We start from the raw sequence: 20648 nt of genomic DNA, 5'->3' as shown, positions 1-20648 counted from the left end.
CAATTGGGCTATTATTCAGAGGAATAGCTAGGGGCAAGGACATAAATTCAATTGGTACCCCAACAAGATAATTGTTTGTACTGACTTTTCCATGTACAGTTTACTTATTGAAGTTCCCGACCTTTTCTAAGTTGTGGGAGGTTTTTTTTACATCTGAAAAGAATTTACCTTTACTTTTACGTTTCAGTGTAGTCCTATTTGATCTCAAGATTGTCAACTGTTTAATCCATAGGTGGCACATGTATAAGACATAAAAGAAACTACATGAAATGTGTAATAAAATTCTCCTTTGTGGTCCTAGAAAGTGGAGTGTGGAGATGACCATCAGAAACTTAGTTTTAAGGTGATGAAGTATTTTGATCATAGGAACACATGAAAATTATCTTTGCTAAATAAGAGGTGGGAACGACAGCAATCTGCATCCATCTCATGTCTGCATGAGACAAAAATCTCATCATTGAAGTGACAGAATTATCCAGTTAAGTGACAAATTAAGTGTATGAAAAAAAAGTAAGGGTGCATATCGATTAGGGTATTCAAGGAAAGTTGCATTGGGGAAGGAAGAGAATTGAACTGTGTCTTTGAGGATAGGTAGTATACACATGGGGGGGAAAGTAAAAGATCATGGGTAAGACATGGTGATTAATAGTCAACAACCATTTATTAAGTACCAAGTACTATGTACTATTGAAGAGGTTCATCATAAAATGATAATGTACAGGGTTAGGGGTGCTCAAGACCCCAAAATGCCAATATGCCAGGTCCTGCCGAATGTGTATTCGACTCAAGTCTTCTCTCAGCCAAAGAAAAGCAAAGTTTGGGGAGGGTCTTCAGGAGCAGTCAGATGAGGTAAGGATGGGAGGTTGCTGGAGGCTACAGACAATGGTGGGCAGTTCAAGGGTGGATTGATATTTTGATGGGCTCAAGGGTGAGAAGTAGATGGACAATGGAGGGCCAAGCAAGTAACAGAGGTCTGGGCCCAGCCACAATGTAAGGCTTATTGCCTCATGGAAATGCCTCATCAAATGGGATGATTCAATCAGACTTCAAGGGGGGTTCCCAGAGCCTGCACCTCAAAGACTCAGAGAGAGCTCAAGGGGGTTCCCAGAGCCTGTACCTCATCACTATGTGCCAGGCATTTTGCTAAATACTGGGAAGACAAAAAGGGTAAAAGAAGAGTCCATACCCTTAAGTCTAATTGAGGGAAGACAGCATGTACTAACTGTACAAACTATATAAAGAATAAACTCGAGATAATGAGGAGAGGAAAATGAAGAAAGGCTCCTTGTAGGAAGTGGCGGGATTTGAAAGTAGCCAAGGAAACCAGAAGGCAGAGAGGAGGAGGAGGAGGAGCATCTAACATGGGCATCAGCCAGCGGAAATGCACAGGATAGGGAAATCGAGTCTTGTACAAGGAACACAAGGAGGCCCGTGTCACCGAATCGCAGAATACATGGAAGGTAGTAAGGTATAGGAAGATTGGAAAGTTGTGAAGGGGGCAGGTTGTAAGGAGTTTTGAATGCCAAATAGAGGATTTTATGTTGATCCTGGGAGTGATAGGCAGCCATTGGAGTGGAGATTTTATATCTGATCCTGTGTGTAGGTATGGTTAGACCTGAGCTTTAGGAAGACCACTTTGACAGATGAGTGGAGGAGAGACTGCAATATGGAGGAATTTGAGGCAGGGAGACCACTGTTGCAATAACCCAGGCATGAGGTGATGAAAGCCTGCACCAAGATGGTGGCAGCATCAAAGAAAAGAAGGAAGAATTACTGAATGGAATCACTAAGCTTAACAAGGGGCATTAGCTGCCTGGGATAGTCTCATTCTCCCATGTAATGCCTTCAGCTAAGCATACATGCTCTTTCTACTTGAGGGCAGAAGTACTCCTAGACTATAATCACACCTGAATATATAAGGAAATTCTCCATTCAAGAGAATTTTGGCAGAACCTACGCTCCATTTGGCGGAACCTACTCCTGAAAACTCAACATAGGCTGATATTGAATTAGCCATCTATTCTTGGATATAAACCTCTATTACTGTCATGATCTGGCCCAGTCATATTCTTAGAACCTTAACTAGCAATGTTGCCACCTAAGGAAAGCAGTACTAAATTCAGGCCAAAAATCTGTTACCCTGAATTACCTTGTTACAACTCTGCATCTTCCTATTTCCTCACAGACACTGAGTAGAGGGATATCACTAAACTCCTTTTGTCTGTTAATAAGCTAGAAAACAACTTCTATGGCCTTAATTTTCCATGAACTTCCAAGAAGGAAAGAAGGATTTATTAAGCACCTAATACATACATACATATATTCACAGAGAGCAGTTAGTTGGCACAGTAGATAGAGTCTGGGCCCAGATATTTATCAATAATGCAAATGTGTATATATGTTATATACATATATGTCACTAATGCAGATTATACTAAAAGTATGATGGAACACATGGTTGTTAAATACTTACCAATATATCCCTATTTGTAAGTGTAGCAGCAGTGGAGTGGGGTGGGAATATGTGTGTATACATATACATGTATTATATATAAAATTATTACCCAACTTAAAACTGTATGCCCTTTGATACCTTTTTGTATCTATCTGTATGAATGAAAAGGAAAGGGGAGGAGATCAGTTTAGCAGAACTAAACTACATAACCACAGATCACATGCTGAATTCCACACTAGGGAGTCTCTCATCTTTGCCAAGCAGCACTACAGAATTTGGCTCAAACAAAACAAAATCTAACAAGATCATGTCGTAGGGGCAGACTTGGGAGGAGGGCTATAGGGAGATTAAGAGGAGAAAAGGTGACAAGATCAAAAGGACACTCCAGTAAGGGTAAATCTAATTTCGATTCTATTTTAGGCCTCTTGTTACGAAGATCTCTTTAAGGGCATTGTTCAGTCATAATCAGGGACTTCCTTTTTCTGTCCGTATTTTTCACCACTGATGTTATTATTCTTGGTTTTGGTTTTCTTTTAATTTAGTGATAATACTAACCTAGCTGTCACATTTTAATTGTTGTCCATGTTCCTTTAACAATTTCCAGTTAACAAAGCTTTTCTCACAACAACCCAATGTCTGTCTAGGTATTCTGAAAGCTATTCAACCTGTGACAGTTTCAAAATCTATCACCCTATTCAGAAATTGAGGTACTGGAAGTTTTGACTAATAATAGTCCCACCCCTTGAAGTTCTGGTTTTTGGTCTTAATTTTGAGGTCCTGGTTTCTAGTCCCACTCCTTGAGGGTCTGTTTTTTGTTTGTAACTTAGATCTTATTATGGGGGATCAGACAGTTTCATTTAGGGTCCCTCATTCTACTTGATCAGTGAATTGACATATGGAATAACAGACACTGATGTATAAAGTATTTTGAAGTAGGATCACAATCACAAATTAAGCTTTCTTTGTGTCTTCAGTGTCTAGCACAGTGTCCCTGATAACAGGAATTTAATATTTGTTGAGTGATTAAGTGATAATTACAGAAGTATGCTTCTTTCTACTTTTATGTATTTATCATTCAACAAAATTCAATATTCTTAAGCTAAAAATTATTTCACAGTTTTCATATTCTGCTTGCATATGCCACCTAGAGTAGCCATTTATCATTGCCTGATTTACTCATTTTAAATCAATCAAAAACCAAGCATTTTAAGCTTGTGGTACACTTAACTGTGTGCCTGCCAATGCAGTGTTTAAAAGATGAACAAGGCAGAAAATGGGAAAGACTTGTTTATTCAGAACTAACCGTGGACCAAAAGGAATTTATTTCTTTTAAAATTCTGAAATTAATGCAAAGGTGGGACTTTTGTAGAAAGTATTACTTTGATTCCTCCGACATTTTTAGTACTCCTGTGATTCTCTCCTCTGTTCGCCCACATGGACAAGTCAGCTATTGTGACACCAAAAACGTGGTACTCGGGGGATGGAAAACAACCGGCCCTCTTGTCTATGACTAAGACAGGATTTGTGAACTTTTTAATAAAACAAGAATAAAAGGAAATGAGCACTCTTCCCTCCCGTATACTGGTCAAACTTTTCTACGCACTTTCAAACTCAGAATCTCAAATCTGAAGCTTTTCCACCCTGAACTACTGTCGTGAGCTGCCTCCTTTCATATTGAATGCAGTTCATCTTCCGGCCATTTCTCGGGGTTACCGTCTTGAACAAGAAATCTCCCCCTTCATAATTCTGGCTTGTTTCTCACAACCATGTGCCTAAAAGGCGCCCCCCACCCCGACTTTCTGGCCTCTTTTCCTTCCCCAGTCTTGGGTGGAAAATCTCCAACAAGGGCAAGTGCCCTACTGGCTTTCCCCTCGCATCCACACCTGAGGCAAGGAATTCTTCATCCTTTCATAACAGGTTTCCAATCCTGGACTCTATATCTCTCACCCTCGATTTTAAACACGCAATGGGGTGGGGTGGGGGGGTGGGTTCGGGCCTGGGACCCCCGATTCTGAGGGTGCAGGAAGAAATGCAGCAGTACATAAGGAGGGAAGGGAGCCTTTGCTTCCTCCCCCACCCCCGACTTTTTTGGCCCAGGAGCTTGTTTGGGCAAGTCTGGCCGCGGGCCTTTCGGGCAGCACTGGCAGGCTTCCTACTTCCCTTCTCTTCCTGCGGGCGGGAGGGTCTTGCTCCGCTGCCTGGGAGGAGGGGGAGGGAACCAGCGCAGCTAGGTGCCTTAGGGCTAAGGTGCCTTGGGGGAGGGGAAGGGAGGGGCTTGGCCGCGGGGGAAGAAGGGAGGGAGGGAGGTTTCCCTACGTCACTGAGAAAGTCCCTTTTAGAGCCTGAGCGCCCGGTCTCGGCTCAGTGCGGTGGAGAAGCTCTCCGGTTTGCACGTCGGACGTCGCAGCTCACACCTGCACAGATCACGCCGTGTGCTCCTTCTGAGGCCGCCGCCGCCGCTGTCCCACCGCTGCTGCTGTGCTTGCCAGCCGTTACTCCGGAGCGAGGGTTGTCATCGGTCTGCTCCATTTCTAACGACCAGAACTCTTCCCCAGCCTGACCAGGATGTCTGGACAGCAGGCACCTCAGCCTCTGGCCCTGAGTGGGCGCGATTCTTCGCCTCTACAACCTGCAGGTAAGAGGTGGCTGGTCGGGGTCGGGGTGGGGGTGGCGGTGGCGGGGCGGGGGAAGGCTGTGTGTGAAGCCTAAAGTCAACCTCGGGATTGCAAGCGGGGGCCTCTACTTAGAGGAGAAGCACCCTCTAGTTAGGAGGGATCACAGTTCCGTGCACTCTCTGAAGCTGTTAGGAGATCTCCTACAGACTTGGTATGGGAAGCCAAGCCCTCTTCAAGTTGGAGCCATGGAGTCTTACTCCTGACTTTGCTGTGGATTCCAGAACTGAAAAGGGTCAGATTTCTAATCCCAAAATAGAATGGTGCTGGTGAATAGCTTGCGGGGGAATGGCGAGGTGGATTTCCTTAATTGCTGGGTCTAGATCAGCTGGGGGCCTGAGGGAAGAAAGGAAAATGAGGAGGGCCGTCTTAAAGGTGTTTTTAATCTCTGGGTTTAGCGATTTGTGGCTTGAATGCCGGTTTCTGTTGGTGGAGGAGAAAGTCGAGACTGGAGCTTTAGGGATGCTAAGTAAGATCACCGCCGAACTTGACTGAGGTTGGGGGTGGGCTGGAAAGAGAACAGCCCCGGCAGAAATTTGTTCCAAGGAGACCCAAAAGTCCTGGTCCCTCGTGTATTTAACTGAACCCTTGAGTATATGTTGTATATTGTATATACTGCCTTTTTGTCCCCTTTTTCCTCAATGAAAGACCCCAACGATTATTCAAGTATTCTACCAATGATAAAACTTGACCATCTGAGGCTGTAAATCAGTGTTTTAGGTCCGATTATATCAGACAGTTGTTGCATCATGTTTTGTGCTTCTTCCTTCCAGGGAAAACAGTTGGGCATTTCAAAGAGGTGGAATGTCTTGAGCCTGCTCAGGGAATAGGATTTAGACCTACTTACTAGTTGATAGAAAGTCAAATTTTGAATCAGAAAAATTTTTGTTCAGAAAAGTCACCCTGGGAAATTTCCCTTTTATTGATTTAGTATAGGTTAGATCATAAGAAAGCAAATTAATAACTAAAACTATACAGGTGTTGGGCTAAATTGTCAAGATCAATAGTCTTAGGCATAATAGTGATACACTTATCTTATCTTTGAAATGCTGAAATTCTGAATTTTATTTTTTTCAGATCCAAAAGTTAAGCCAAATATAACTGAATTGGCCAAACGAATTGTAGAAATTGGAGACAAACTATATTTCGAATACCTTATTCGAAATCGAAATATGCTGTCCAAGGTGTCTGACACAACCACTGACCCAACCAGAAGTTAACTGACAAGATACAGCTTTTTTAACAATGAAGATTCTCAATGTGTTCACATTGTAAAAGGTTGCTTAATAAGATATCCATACCAGGAAAAAATTTGCACTGGAGGCTTGTCAGAAGCCATTCTTTCAACCATGGAATATCAAGAGCAAGAAGATGCTTGGAATCTGGAGGTTTTTGCTCAACATTTTTCAACAGAGGTTCAGTGTGGAAAACTTGATCTTGTTCACAATGCCTCAGTTCTAAAACATGATTTCTAGTTATATCAGCTTTATATGACAGCTGAATGTATTTCCATCTGCCTACATTAGTCATGTAACTTCCAACTACATGTGTACATAAGAACTTTGTTCTTAATAACAAAGGAACATTTGGTCCTTTCAGAATTCTCTCTAAAACAATGATCACTTAATTGTTCATTATGAATTGGAATGGTTCCTTAATTGGTATACATAAGATTTGTTTTTACTTTTTAAGGGAGGGATGCAGATTTGGTGTTTTTAAGTGGCTTGCCCAAAGTCACAGATCTAGTTTGAACTCAGGCCCTCCTGACTCCAGGATTGGTATTCTATTCACAGCACCACCTAGCCACCCCAGTATACATTTGAAAGAGAATGGTGGGTTTTTGCAAGGAGAGGTCAATTGGGTTTAAGAAATTTGGCAGGATTTTTTTATTTGGACTTTTTGTTTTTCACACTACCTATTCTAAGTGCTTTGGTTCTGGGACTTATTTAATTTTAAACTTATTTAATTTATGGTTAAATTCTGTGATTAGCCCATTTTTTATTTTATTTATAAGGTGATATGCTTTGAGAATTATATGACATTTAGTGTTTGACAATGTTATTGCAATAAAGTTTACTTGGATTAATATAACCCTGTTTGTCATTGGCTATGTGACCATGGGAAAGTTGAACTTTGGATTTCTTTTGTAAAATGAGGGGTTTGGAATATAAATTAATAATCCCCTTAAATTATCCTCTAAATGCAACAGTTTGATCTGTTATCTGGTTAGTACTAAAGTAAAAAGTACTAAAGCAAAAATATATTTTTTTTTACTTTGAATACATATATATAAAAAAGTTACCACACCATACCCCTACACCAAAATAGCTAGATAGAATCTTGGAAAGACTCTGGGGAATAAAAGCCCATTGAATTATTTTGTATAACAAAGTTAAGCAAAAGATTTGTTTGTCAAATAATATATAATACTCTCAGTACAATTTGATCCCCCTACCTATTTTTTATCTCATTTGATCTCTTTATCTCATTTAGAACATTTTTTCAACAGACGTTCAGTGTGGAAAACATGACCTTGTTAACAATGCCTCAGTTCTAAAACATGATTTCTAGTTATATCAGCTTTATATGACAGGGGAATGTATTTCCCATCTGCCCACATTAGTCATATAATTTCCAACTACATATGTACATAAGAACTTTGTTCTTATTGTTTTTATTTTTACTACTATTATTAATATATATTATATATTTTATAAAATATATGATATATTATTAATTATTATTTATAATATATGATATTATTAATTATAATATTTATATTAATATTTTGTTTTATATATTTATATATTTTATAAAGGAAGCTCAAGTCCAGGGAAGTTAAAGCAACTTTCCCAATTATAGTAAAATAGTGAATGCTGGAGCATTTATATAAAGTAGTTATGTGTAAATGCACTTGCAAAGTTCTGGGGATACAAAAAAGGCAAAAGACAGTCCCCAAGGAACTTAAAAATCTAAAGGCTTTTAAGAGACAGACAAATCTATGTTAATTGATACTATATTGCTTGCTATCAGTGGGTAGGGGAGGGAAAAGGAAGTGAGGGAACTTGAAGCTCAATATAAAAATTTTTTGAAAATAAAGTGTTAAAAATTTTTTGTTCTGATTATTTCACACCACTACTAATAGAAATATGTTGAATATGATTATATGTATAACATCAGTCTTAAATCTTAAAAGTGAATGTTGAAAATTAAAATTTTTAAAATGAGAAAAAAAATTTATTAAGATAACCTTTAAAAAGGAGGCAGTGTCACCTGGCTCTGTAACCTTGAGCAAGTTACTTAACCCTAATTGCATTTAAAAAAAAAAGCAGTATGAAGAACTAAAAAAGGAATAAGGATACCCTGGCTCTCGCTCAGCATCCTGACATTGGCCAAATCACATTTCCAGATTTTATCTCCACCTATAAAAAGGGTAGATGATCTTGGAGAAGCTTACAGTTTAGAAATTCAATTATTTGCTTTTTCCCCTCTTTCTGTATTTAAAGGTAAACATAAAACTAGCTTTCTTTTAAAAGGTATTAAAAATAAACTTGTAAAAAATAAAAACAAAAGCAAAAACAAAATACACAAGCCTAGGGAATTCAAAGAGGAATAGTGCTGGAAATAAGAGGGTTTGCTGATGAGGGATGCTATTCCAAGAATGAGGGAAAGAAAATGCCTGGACCCAAGAGATGGAAAGTCTTATTTAGGCAACAGCAAGGAAGCCAGGGTCACTGAATCTAGAATTATGTGCTGGGGAGTATGTAGGGTATGAGAAGATTGGAGGTAGAAGGGTGCTAGGTTATGAAGGGCTTTGTCAAACATGACTTTGTATTTAATCCTGGAGGCCATAGGAGTTTATTGAATATACAGTATTTATAACTGGAGTTGGGGGGGGGGGTGACATGGTCTGAACCTATGCTTTTTAGGAAAATAACTAATTAGATGGAGGATTGAATTGGCAAAGACTTGGAGCAAGCAGACCCACCAACAGGGTGATAGGCCAGCATTAGAGTGATGGCAATGTCAAGAGGAAAGAAGGCAACCTAGTTGAGAAATGTTGACATTGATAGGCCTTGGCAACAGCTTGAGTATGGAAAGGTGAGAGAAAATGAATTAACCCCAATTGCTTAAAAAAAAAGTAACTTGGCAGAACATAGCACAGACAACTTCTTCAATCAGTTCAAAGCAGTCAGTCAACTAGCTTTAATTAACTGATTACCCATGCCAAGCCTTGTGTTAAAAAACACACAAACTCCTCGGAATCTAACTCAACAAGCATTTAAGAGGCCACAATCTGCCAGCCTCAAGATTGGTGGTGGGGTTAAAAAAAAAAAAGACAAAAGAGAATAGCAGTCCTTGTCCTCCAGAAGCTTGACTTCTATATTATTTCCTTCTGGCGTGTAGGTACTTTGTTGGCATTTCCATGGGAACACATGTCCACTTCTTCTTTTTATTCCTCTTCCCTTTCCTACCAACAAAGCAAAGAAAGCACTTTGATTCTACCTGTTATACTCATTCATTACAGTCCAGTTTTAGATTTTCTTCATAAAGAACTTTTTGTTACCTGGATTTAAAGCTAAATCCTCTAAATCTTGGGAAAGTAGGTCTTTGCTTATTAATTCATTTAATAAGCAAAACAATACCAGGACAATGAACTATTTACTTCATTAGATACCTTCAGCATTATGGTTATTTAGGGTTCATTGAGCTGGCTATTTGCTTTTCAATCAAAGAAACTCAGTAAATTGGCATTAGAAGGAAAATATTATTACTCCTATTTGTCTAGGGGTTAAGTAGTATGCTGGAGAATGGAAGGGAGTTAGAGCTGGTCAATCAGGGATGCTGAAGGTTCTCCTAGTGATGGGGTACCTGGGGTCTAGTCAATTTGTGAAACCAACTTGTAAAACCAGTCTGTTCAGTTGTAACTGCCATTTGTCCTTTCCCATCCTTGAGATCTGCCCCTTCTCCCTATTCCACACTCCACCTAGGCAACACCCTGAGACCCCTTTTGTTCTTATTTCTTCCCAGGCCTGGCCCACACCCTCCTTTATCCTTGCCTTTGTCTCCTTAACGACCTGGCCCAAATCTTATCTAAACTATAGATTCACATGCTTCTCTTGGTCAGCTCTGACCTTTGTCTAATGCATTGAGGCCCCTCCCGTCTGGTCAGCCCTGACAATGGCAGCCCTACCCTTTAAAGGTAAAAGCATGTACCCCTCTCACTTGCAGGTCCCCTAAAGGACTTTTGCCCGCTTCTCATGGAAGCGTAACAATAAACTTCTACAACTCTCACTCCAATGAAGCCTGAGACCTTGAATTCTTTCCAGACGATATTGCAGGTTTTCTGGTCTTGGATAAGATCAGAATTTCTGCTGAACCTAGAGGGATCCCCTCCCCCATCACTAGGACTTCACAGTAGAACAAAAATTAATCTGAAAAGATAGTCCTTGATACAAGAACTACAGCCTGAGACTGGAGAACGATGAATAGAAAAGGGCATAGGAGCAATTTTTTTTTTTTAATGAAATCTACTTCCTCCAACCATGTTATAGAAAGGCAAGGGATGGATGAGTAAAAAGAAATTGGTGGTCCATTTATTCAAAGAAATACCGTACCTTTAAATCAGGCTTGCCAAGTTTCTGAATGACTCGTTGCTTCTGGACAGCAATTAAAAAAATTTTAAAACAACATATAGTTTGATAGATTATGAAATGTTCTGGTTATTTTTAACAAAGAATTTCAGCTGTCTGCAGGAAGTACTGATAGTTAAATCAGGAAAAAAAAAAAAAGGAAAAAAGTCTATCCCAGGAAAGAACAAGCTACCCCCAAAGGTGTAAAGTGTGAAAGCTGTCAGCTTTCCAACTCTAACTAACACTATGTACCATAGTGAACTTTTATTTATAGACATTGTCTCATTTGATCCTCCCTTCAACCCTGACTGTGAAGTAACATAGACGTTATTACTAAGCCCTGTTTTTACAGGTGCGTTCTCAAAAGCAATACTTGCCGGCTAACTAGATCTTTTCTCTCTTACTCGCTGAGCCACCTGGCTGCCCCTACCAGCTAGCTAAATCTAAACTTTTACATTTCAAAGGTTCATTCTGTAAAAGCATAAATGTTATTCATGCTAAGACCTCACAGATCTTTCTCTATGGTGTCAAATTCTTGATCTAGATCTCAAAGGAACCCCAGAAGCCATCTAGTTAACCCCCTAATCTTACAAGGGAAGAATCTTAGTCTACTGAGGCAGAGGAGGTCACTCAAACATTGAGGACAGGCTGTGAACCTCAGACTCCAACCTCCGACTCCAACCAGAGGCCAGTGAGACCCAGGGAAATACCCCTTATGATGAATCTTAGTTTTTGTTCCCATTTTAAAGTCAACACAAAGAAGGAAACAAAAGAGGTAATATGTTTTAAAATGTAATCAGTACTGGAATTGCTTTTTAAATTTCTTTTTTATTCTCTGTTATAAGGAATAGCTCTCTGGGTATGGAAAAGGGAAGGATATACTGGAAGATAATGGTCATGTTTAAAGAAAGAATGTCTGTAAAAAAAAATTCAAGTATAGAAAATATAATGAGCACCACATTCTATTGTCATTGTTCTTGAGTGCGAAGCTTAAATGTTCTTATAATTACACTGCAAATTGACTTCTCAACAAGAAAGATAGCTGTATGAATGGGAGCCAGACTACCCAAATCCCACATACTCCAGAAAAACAGCAAAGTTCATACTTGAGGAAATAATAAAGAAATCCAGTGAGGAAATACAATAAATTCATTCTTCTACCTCAAAAAATGCATTAGAAACCTAAAGGAAAGGTAGTTTTCCCACGATCTTTCTGGCTTCCTCCCGCCCTCTCCACACAACCTTTATAGCTAATTACTGTTGTGTCACCAGCCGTAGTTTACTGGAAATGAGGAGAAAAGGAGGAAAAGAAATGGAGCAAAGGAAGACAGAAAGCACCTTGGGAAAGTCTCAGGTTTCCAATTCAGGCTGACCACCCAGATGACCCAAATTACCCCTATCCCCCCACTCCGACCTCCCAAACCAGCGAGCCTCCGATGCCTCTGCTGTGACACCCCTTCCCCTCCCCCCCCCATCTTTCCCTGTCTCGAGAAAAGATAATGAAACAGACCTAGGGTGAGGAAAACTTGGACTTAGAATTGAAAGAGGCTAGAGACAAATTAGTAGTAGTTTACTTCTCAGCCACATGGCATAGACCACGCAAAATGATCAAACCTTTCTTTGTGAAATGTACCCCGGTATGATCTTCATAGAAGTGTATGTAGCTAACTGTCAGGATGTTGTGGACAAAAGGTGAGTGAATTGTCAGGAGCCCATAAGAAAAAGCTCCTCCCCAATTGAAAGGTCAAAGGATACCAGGCAGTTTTCAGAGGAAGAAATTAAAGCTCTCTATAGTCATATAAAACATGCTCCAAATCACTATTGATTAGAGAAATGCAAATCAAAATAACTCTTAAGGTACCACATCACACCTATCAGATTGGCTAGCATGATAAAATAAGAAAATGACAAATGTTGGAGAAGATGTGGGAAAATTGGAACTCTAATGAATTGTTGGTGGAGCTGTGAACTGATCCAACCATTCTGGAAAGCAATTTTGAACTATGCCCAAAGGGCTATAAAACTGCATACCCTTTGACCCAGCAATACCACTACTAGCTCTGTATCCCAAAGAAATCATAAAAAAGGGAAAAGGACCCACACATGTAAAAAAATATATTGATAGCACTCTTTTTGTGGTGGCAAAGAATTGGAAATTGAGGGGATGCCCATCAATTGGGGAATGGCTGAACAAGTTGTGGTATATGAATGTATTATTGTTCCATGAGAAATGATGAGCTGGAGGATTGCAGAAAAACCTGGAAAGACTTATATGAACTGATGCTGAATGAACTATTTTATTTATATTTTAATGTTTGTAAATGACAATAAAATGTAACCCTACCCTTCTGGGGAAAAAAAAAAGAAAGAAAGAAGCCTGATAGCAATAGGAAAAGGAGTCACCAGAAAAGTAAATGCTATGGGATAAGCTCCCATTGTGACAATAACCAGCCAGGGTGACATTGTATGTAAGCCCTCCAGGAGCTCACAATCTAATGGAGACCATATACAACATAAATAGGAAATAATCAACAGGTGGAGAGTACTACAATTAAGAGGGAATGGGTAAGGTTTCCTTTCAGACCTGAGCAAACTATAGGACGGTCAGGAAGGCCAAGAATTAAGACTTTAAAATGCCAGGGAGTATTGAAGGACAGTGACCAACTTGGTGCAGTAGAACCCAGGGGTTCTGAGATCCCTAGCGCCCTGTCCTAAGACACCAGAGAAGGTTATGTAAATTCAACGCTCTGAATCTCCAAGATTCAAGGGCGTAGGGGGAGCTGTCCCTGGAGCTAAAGGTCAGCACAGGAAACTAGGTAATCCAGAGGGAAACTAAACAGAACTGACTAGCCCATCCAAATGCAGAGTAGGGGGTGGAGCCTGGCCCTATGGAAAAGCCCAATCAAAGTGAACACTGGACAAGTACAAAAAAATTCTTATAAGATCTAGAAGAAAAGAAGAAACCAGGAACTCAGTTAACAGTTATAAACAGAGACACAAGAGAAAAATGATTTCCCATGAAGACAGCAGAAGTACTTGCAAAAATGAAGCAAGAATTTTTTTAATTAAGTAAAACTTCTGTAAAAAACAAATAACTTAGTAGAGAAAATAGTAAATCTTACCTAAGAAATGGACTTCTTAAAGACTAGAAGAGACCAAACAGAAACTAACACATCAGAAAAAGAAATACATACTAGAACAAAATCAAAAGACAGAAAAAATATTTTAAAAATAAGATATCAGATATTGAAAACAAGTGACTTAGAAAACAGGCCAAAGAGAGATAATTTAATAATCCAGAACTCCCACAGCAAAGAAAAAAAATAGTGTGACTATCCAGAAAGAAAGAATTCAAGGACCAAGAAAGCATATAAGGCCTGTCAGTTTCTACTATAAAGCAGGGGAGAGTGAAGAATTCAATATTTCCCAAAGCAAAAGAGATAGGTTTATGCCCAAGAATAATTTACCCTGCAAAGCTGAGTGTAATAATCCTACAGGAAATAGAATAGAGTACTTTCAAGCATTTCTGGTGGAAGGACCAAAACTGAGTAGGAACTCTGAAATGCAAACACAAGAATTCAGAGAAACTCAAAAGGATAAAATTTGAGCAACTGGAAAGGGCTGTATGATGATAAAGGGCTAATATTCAAATAGTGGAGAAGAGATTCTTCAGAACCTTATTGGAAAAGAAAATGGCAAATGACTCCAGTATCTTTGCCAAGAAAACCCTCAATGGGCCACAAAGAGTCACATAGAACTGAAAAAAACTGAGAAGCAGCAGAATCTTATTGTCTTCAAAGGGTATTATGGAGCTAATTCAAAAAAACAGAAGTCCTAGGGGTGGATTGGTTCTGTTCTTAGGATTTGAAGAGGAGGAAAACATAGGTGGGGAAAAGGAGGAATATATACTACTGTAGAGAGGAAGAAAGGGATGGAATTTGTTATTTTTTATAAATGGTATATGTGGGGTCGGCCAGGTAGCACAGCGAGTAAGAGCACCTGCTCCAGTGTTGAGAAGACCTGGAGATCAAATCCCGGGCTCAGACATTTAGCACCCACCCAGAAACACCTGGCTGTGTACCCTTGAGCAAGTTACTTAACCCCAATTGCTTTTAAAAAAATGGTATATGTGAGAAGAATAAACTAACATGGAGGAAGGAGTAGAGGAAGTGGGTATCAGAAAAATGTCATTCTTATCTGAACCTAACAAAGGAGGGTTGAACACACATAGTTTGGTGTAGGAATACATCATACTCAACGTAGAAACACACAAGGATAAGGAAGGAGAGATTAATAGAGAATAATACCAGGGAAGGAATAGTCACAACCAAAATAAATTTCCTAGAGGGAATTAAAAAGGGAGAGAGGAGAGGAAAAAAAAAACCTAGTATCTAAGGTAGTGCTTTAAATTGTTTCTCAGATGTTTGGGGAACGAACAATTTGTGAATATGAACAAAGTGTGGATATGATCGTTATGGAATATTATTGGGCTGAGAAAAATGATAAGAGATGATTCCAGACAATCTTGTGAACTGTTTCAAAGTTCAGAATATATTTTTTTTCTAGGATAGAAACCCTGTAATGAAAAACAATTTTGAAAGACAAGTCTTCTGATTGATACAATGATCAATAATGCCTCGGGGACCTATAGTAAACTATGTAACACACTTCTATCAGGAGTTGTTACTGTGGTTCATCCTCAGACATCAAAGATGCCATGGTCATCCATTACATCCATTACATCACTAGTCCTACCATTGGACTTCTATCAGTCAGGAGCATCAAGAGAGAAATGATGGACACAAGTTTTTGGACATAACTACTGGATGGATTTGTTTTGGTTGACTATATGTTTATTTGTTGCAAGATGTGCTCTCTCTCTCTCTCTCTCTCTCTCTCTCTCTCTCTCTCAGAAGAGACTTTAGAAGAGGGAAGCAAGCAATACTGAAAAAAGAGCATAGAGATATTTTTAAATAAATAGAAAGAAGTCAAGAACAAAGCACAGTCAAACAATAGTTTTGAAAGCATGCATGTAGAATTCATGATAGTCTCATTCAGAATATGAAGATTGTATGAAGAAGGGGTTTGTGGAATGGTGGTGTCATTCTAGGAGGCAAGGGATCCCAGATGCCCTTCAAACAGTCCATCTGGGGTTTAAGAATACACCATTCTGGAAAGAGATGATTTTATCTCTAGACTCCCTCACTCAAGGACCCCTGGATTTCTTCTGTTCCCCACTATCCCCCTTTTCCCTTATTATCTTCTCCTATAACTTAATTCAACAAGCATTTAAGTACAAAACACAGTACTAAGGCTGAAGATAAAGAAAAATGAAATAGTCCCTGCCCTCAAAGAGCATACACTCTACAAGGAAGGATATAATACACACTTTCTGCTTCATCCCCTCCCATCTCCAGCCTCAGGTGAGAAGAGAAAGAGAACTTCCTTTGACTGTGCCTGACTTCCATCTCCAGCTGAGCATCTCCTCAGAGGAAAAGCTGCTAGACGCTATGGGCCATCTCCAGGCCTCCTGATCTTTATCTTTTTTTTTTTCAGCCAAAGAAAAGTAAAATTTATTAAAAGTTCACTTGCATTAGACACAGAGTAAGTCTGTGCTAGAAAATTCTTTTGTCTTTTTTTTTTAACCCCAGCACCAATCTTGAGACTGACAGATTGTGGCCTCTTAAATGCTTGTTGAGTTAGATTCCAAGGGGTGTGTTTGTGTGTTTTGCCTTTTTTTTTTTTGTATCCCTGTGCTTAACACAGGGCTTGGCATGGAGTAATCAATTTATTAAAGCTAGTTGACTGACTGCTTTGAACTGATTGAAGAAGTTGTCTGTACTATTTTCTGCCAAGTTACTTTTACAGTAAGTCTGGTCTGAACAGCTAATCCCCTGGCTTTTCCATTTCGGGAGGAGATACTTCTGGTGTTATCCAAAGTGGGTAAGAACTTCCCTCAAAGGGGGAGAAAAAGTCAGGGAACCATGTGTGCACTAAAATAAATGCAAGGTGATTTGGGGATGAGGCACTAGCACCTACTTCAGGAAAGGCTTCTAGTAGGAAGGCAGTTTAGCAGAGCTTTGAAGGAAACCTGCAATCCCAAGAGGGGAACAAGGAGTCCATTCACTGCACAATTAAGAAGTTAAGAGATGAAATTCTTAAGTGAAGAAAAATCAGTCAGCTGATTAGCAGTTATTAAGTGTTTTCTATGTATCTATGAAATACAATGTTTTATATTTTAAAAAACTCATTTCTTTGGGGCGGCCAGGTGGCACAGTGAGTAAGAGTGACAGCCCTGGTGTCAGGAGACCCAGGATCGGTTCTGGACACAGATACTTGACACCCACACAAAAAATAACTGGCAAGTTACTTAACCCCAATTGCTTAAAACAAAACAAAACAAAACAAAAAAAACCTCATTTCTTTTAAAAAGTCTTAACAAGAAAGAGAAAAGGGAATAGAGAAGACATGTCCCATGATTGTGTTCAGTGGGGGAGGTGGAACATTTGCTTCTTCTGGAATTGAGTATTTAGTGTTTTATAGTCACACAAAAAATTTTAAAAGGTCCCCAAAGCCCATATCTGTATATATACCTACAACCCCACCAAGAGAACAAAAGAGCACCAGAATAAAAGAGACAAAGGGAGAGAAGGGAGAGGGAGACCCAGTTCAGACCAGAACCCACCCCCCTCTGTGCAGTGTGTGTGCTCCTGGGGTCCCTGAGAGCAAGAGTCTCTCCTCTACCACCAAGGGGTGGGAAGAAGATGGTGGGCATCCAAGCTTTAGGGCAAAGCATCTGAATACTTCTTCTCCAGCTCAACAACCAAAACTTGGGGAGGTCGTCCAGCTACAGTGAACGTGGTTTGGAATTTTAGTGAGGGAGGGATAGGGTTAAACACACACACACACACACACACACACACACACACACACACACACACACACACACCCCTAAACCACAGAGAAGCTGACTCTTTTCACTACCATGATCAAATGCCCTGAGCTAAAAGGGTGGAACACAGCCCAGGCTTTCCAGAAACACTTCAGAGGTTGAAATTTGGGGATCATATCTCACAACTTTATCCTACACCCAAAACATTTAAAGATTTATCCAAGTAGGATTATTGCTGGAAACCTAACTTTCAGTGCTTGGGTATATGGGTCATCCACCCTAGGCCAAAAGGATAATTTAGGTTCCTCTAGGCCCTAAGATCCAGTCACTTGATATCCTTTTTAATATCAATGGGAAAGCAACAAAATCTAATTCGTACAATCATTGGAAATGAGGCTGCTTTGGCAAAGAAAGGCACTTGGGAGTTGGGGGAGAGAAGCCCACCCCAGGCCAAAGGCACATGGGACAGGCAAAGCCAGGGCAGCCCCCCAGAACAGAATGAGGAAGGTCAGGAACTATGTATATAAAAATCCTCTTGGCCAAGAGGGGAAAGATAAGGGATTAAAAAAAGAGGAAAAGAAAAGCTTCCCACCTCAACTTCAGATCAACCACCTTATGTACATATTCCTCCCCATTTGATAGAGGAAGGAGCTGATTTTTTTAAAGACCTAATTCCCCTTCCACACTCTTCCAGTTCACTCCCCCAAGAACATTCCCTTCACAGTACAGCCTGATTCTCTTTCCTAAGACTTCTGAAACAGATTTGGCCATTATATCTGCAGTAGGATGAGGAATGAATGGCAAAGAAAGACTTAACAAGGGGTGGCACTTACTCACTAACAGTGAGTTGGGTCAAAAGTCCTTACATGGTCCCTCCCCTGGAGATGCAGGAAGGAAGGTCTGCTCTGAAGGATTTCTTGGTGAGATTCCTCTTTCCTCAAATAGAATGTGCCAATGTTACCAACATTCTTTGCTTCTAAACCAAGATATCCATTAGGAATAGGTGGAGAGAAGAAATGAGAATTCACTCCTTGCCCATTAAAAGCTTTTTTCTTTGTCCACCAAAAAATATTTAAAAGGAAGAACCAATCAAAACATGAGAGCTTTGATAGACACCATATACATTGAAACCAACTTTTAATTCTTCCCATGGCTTTTGATGAAGAATCTCAAACTTCCTTCAAACCTTCATATAGGGCCAGAAGCTCTGGGAAGAGCTGACAAAAGAAATAATCTGCAGCAGTTTCTTATGGCAGGAGAAATTGAGATATTCTATACAAGCGACTGAGTCAGACTCCTTGGGAGAAACCAGGGTCAGGGAGAGAAGGGCATCATTGAAAGAGGTTGGGGTTGAGGAAAGGAAGCCAGCACATGTAAGGCTAATAGGGCAGGAGGTAGCTTGGCACTTGGCACAAAAGTCCAATGAGGGAGGGGGTAGAATCATCAGTCCATTTCACCACCGTAAAAGTACATATGTTATAAACCTATATGAAGCTTGAAACAGTGGTGCTACATATTCTGCATTAAGGGTGTTCCTTTCAATGGTTCCATTTCACCCAGGTCCCCAGATTGATCCAGTGGCCTATTGTGATTTCCCCTCTCATTCAATGTGGCATAATTATCTGATGATTTGGTATTTGGACCCATGTGGCTCATCTGAATTTCTTCCTAGTCAGGTTTTTTATCTGATTTTTGGTTCCTGTCAATAAAAGGGAAGGTGCTATCATCATAAGAGTGGTTGCTTTAGTTCCAAGAAGCATTAATTTTTTTTTGGAGGGTGTAAGGCAGGGCAATTAGGGTTAAGTGACTTGCCCAAGGTCATATAGCTAGTAAGTGTTAAGTGTCTGAGGCCAGATTTGAACCCAGGTTCTCCTGACTCCAGGGTCAGAGCTCTATTCATTGAGCCACCTGGTTGCCCCCCTCCCCCCCCCCAGAAGCATTATTTAGATTGACCTGAAAGTCTGATTTGTTTTCTACCCTTCCTTCTCCAGTAGCTTTCAAAGTTCCTTGTGCCCCCAGGCTGCCTGTAACACAAGTGCTGCTGCCCAAATCAGACACTTTGCTAAGCTCCAAAGATACAAAGACCATTCTGACCCTTAAGGAGCTTATAATGGAATGGGAGAGACAACAAATGAACCAATATGTATGAAAAAACTATATACCGAATAAATAGAACATAATTAACAGAGGGGAGGCATTAGAATTAAGAGGGATTGGGAAAGTCTTTCTGCAGAAGGTGGGATTTTAGTTGGTATTTGAAGAAAGCTAAGGAAGCCAGGCAGAAGAGGTTCAGAGGAACAGCATTTCAGGCATGGGAGATAGCCAGAAAAAAATGCCCAGGGCCAAGAGATGGAGTATCTTGTTTGAGGAACAAAAGAAAGGGTATTGTCACTTTGTCACAGAGTACATAGGGGTGGGGAGTAGGAGGTGTAAAGTATAAGAAGACTGGAAAGGTGTGTGGAGGAGACTAGGTTATGAAGGAATTTGAATGCCAAACAAACTTTGTTTTAATCTTGGAAAGTGATAGGGACCCCCTGGAGTTTGTTGAATATGGGGGTTGACATGGTCAGATTTGAGGTTTAGGAAAATCACATTGGCAGTTGAATGGAGATGAATTGGAGTAGAGAGAAACCTGTGGTAGGCAGACTAGTCAGCAGGCTTTTGCAATAATAGTCAAGTCCGAATAATGCTAACAACAACAAACTATCAAAAACAACTCAGATAGGGTCACAAAGAGTAAGACATAACTGAACAATGACCGACAAATGCATTGTTGGTGGAATTGTGAACTGATCCAGCTGTTCTGGAGAGCAATTTTGAACTATGCCCAAAGGGTTATAAAATCATGCACACTCAGCAATACACTATTAGGTCTATATGCCAAAGATATAGAAAGAAAGGAAGAAAGAGAGAGAGAGAAAGAAAGAAAAAAGAAAGGAAGAAAGAGAAAGGGAGGGAGGGAGGAAGGAAGGAAGGAAGGAAGGAAGGAAGGAAGG

The 20648-nt window shown here is 40.0% G+C and overlaps 2 long non-coding RNA genes across 2 annotated transcripts in view; one reads left to right on the top strand and one right to left on the bottom strand.

Annotated features, from left to right (window-relative positions):
* The window catches only part of LOC138171518 (uncharacterized), a 579386-nt gene that overhangs the window by 5772 nt on the left and 552966 nt on the right, over positions 1 to 20648 (bottom strand). The gene's annotated exons all lie outside the window — the stretch shown is intronic.
* LOC138172426 (uncharacterized) lies at positions 4592 to 7218 on the top strand. Its single transcript, XR_011171116.1, has 2 exons — positions 4592 to 5090; positions 6205 to 7218. It is a non-coding gene; the product is annotated as an uncharacterized lncRNA (long non-coding RNA).

Source organism: Petaurus breviceps, unplaced genomic scaffold, assembly GCF_028583685.1.
Source record: "Petaurus breviceps papuanus isolate PSGF00001 unplaced genomic scaffold, PetGlider_PUasm1.0 128, whole genome shotgun sequence".
Taxonomy (NCBI): Eukaryota; Metazoa; Chordata; class Mammalia; order Diprotodontia; family Petauridae; genus Petaurus; species Petaurus breviceps.
Note: the sequence above shows the minus strand (reverse complement) of the source record. Positions and strands in the feature narration are given on the sequence as shown.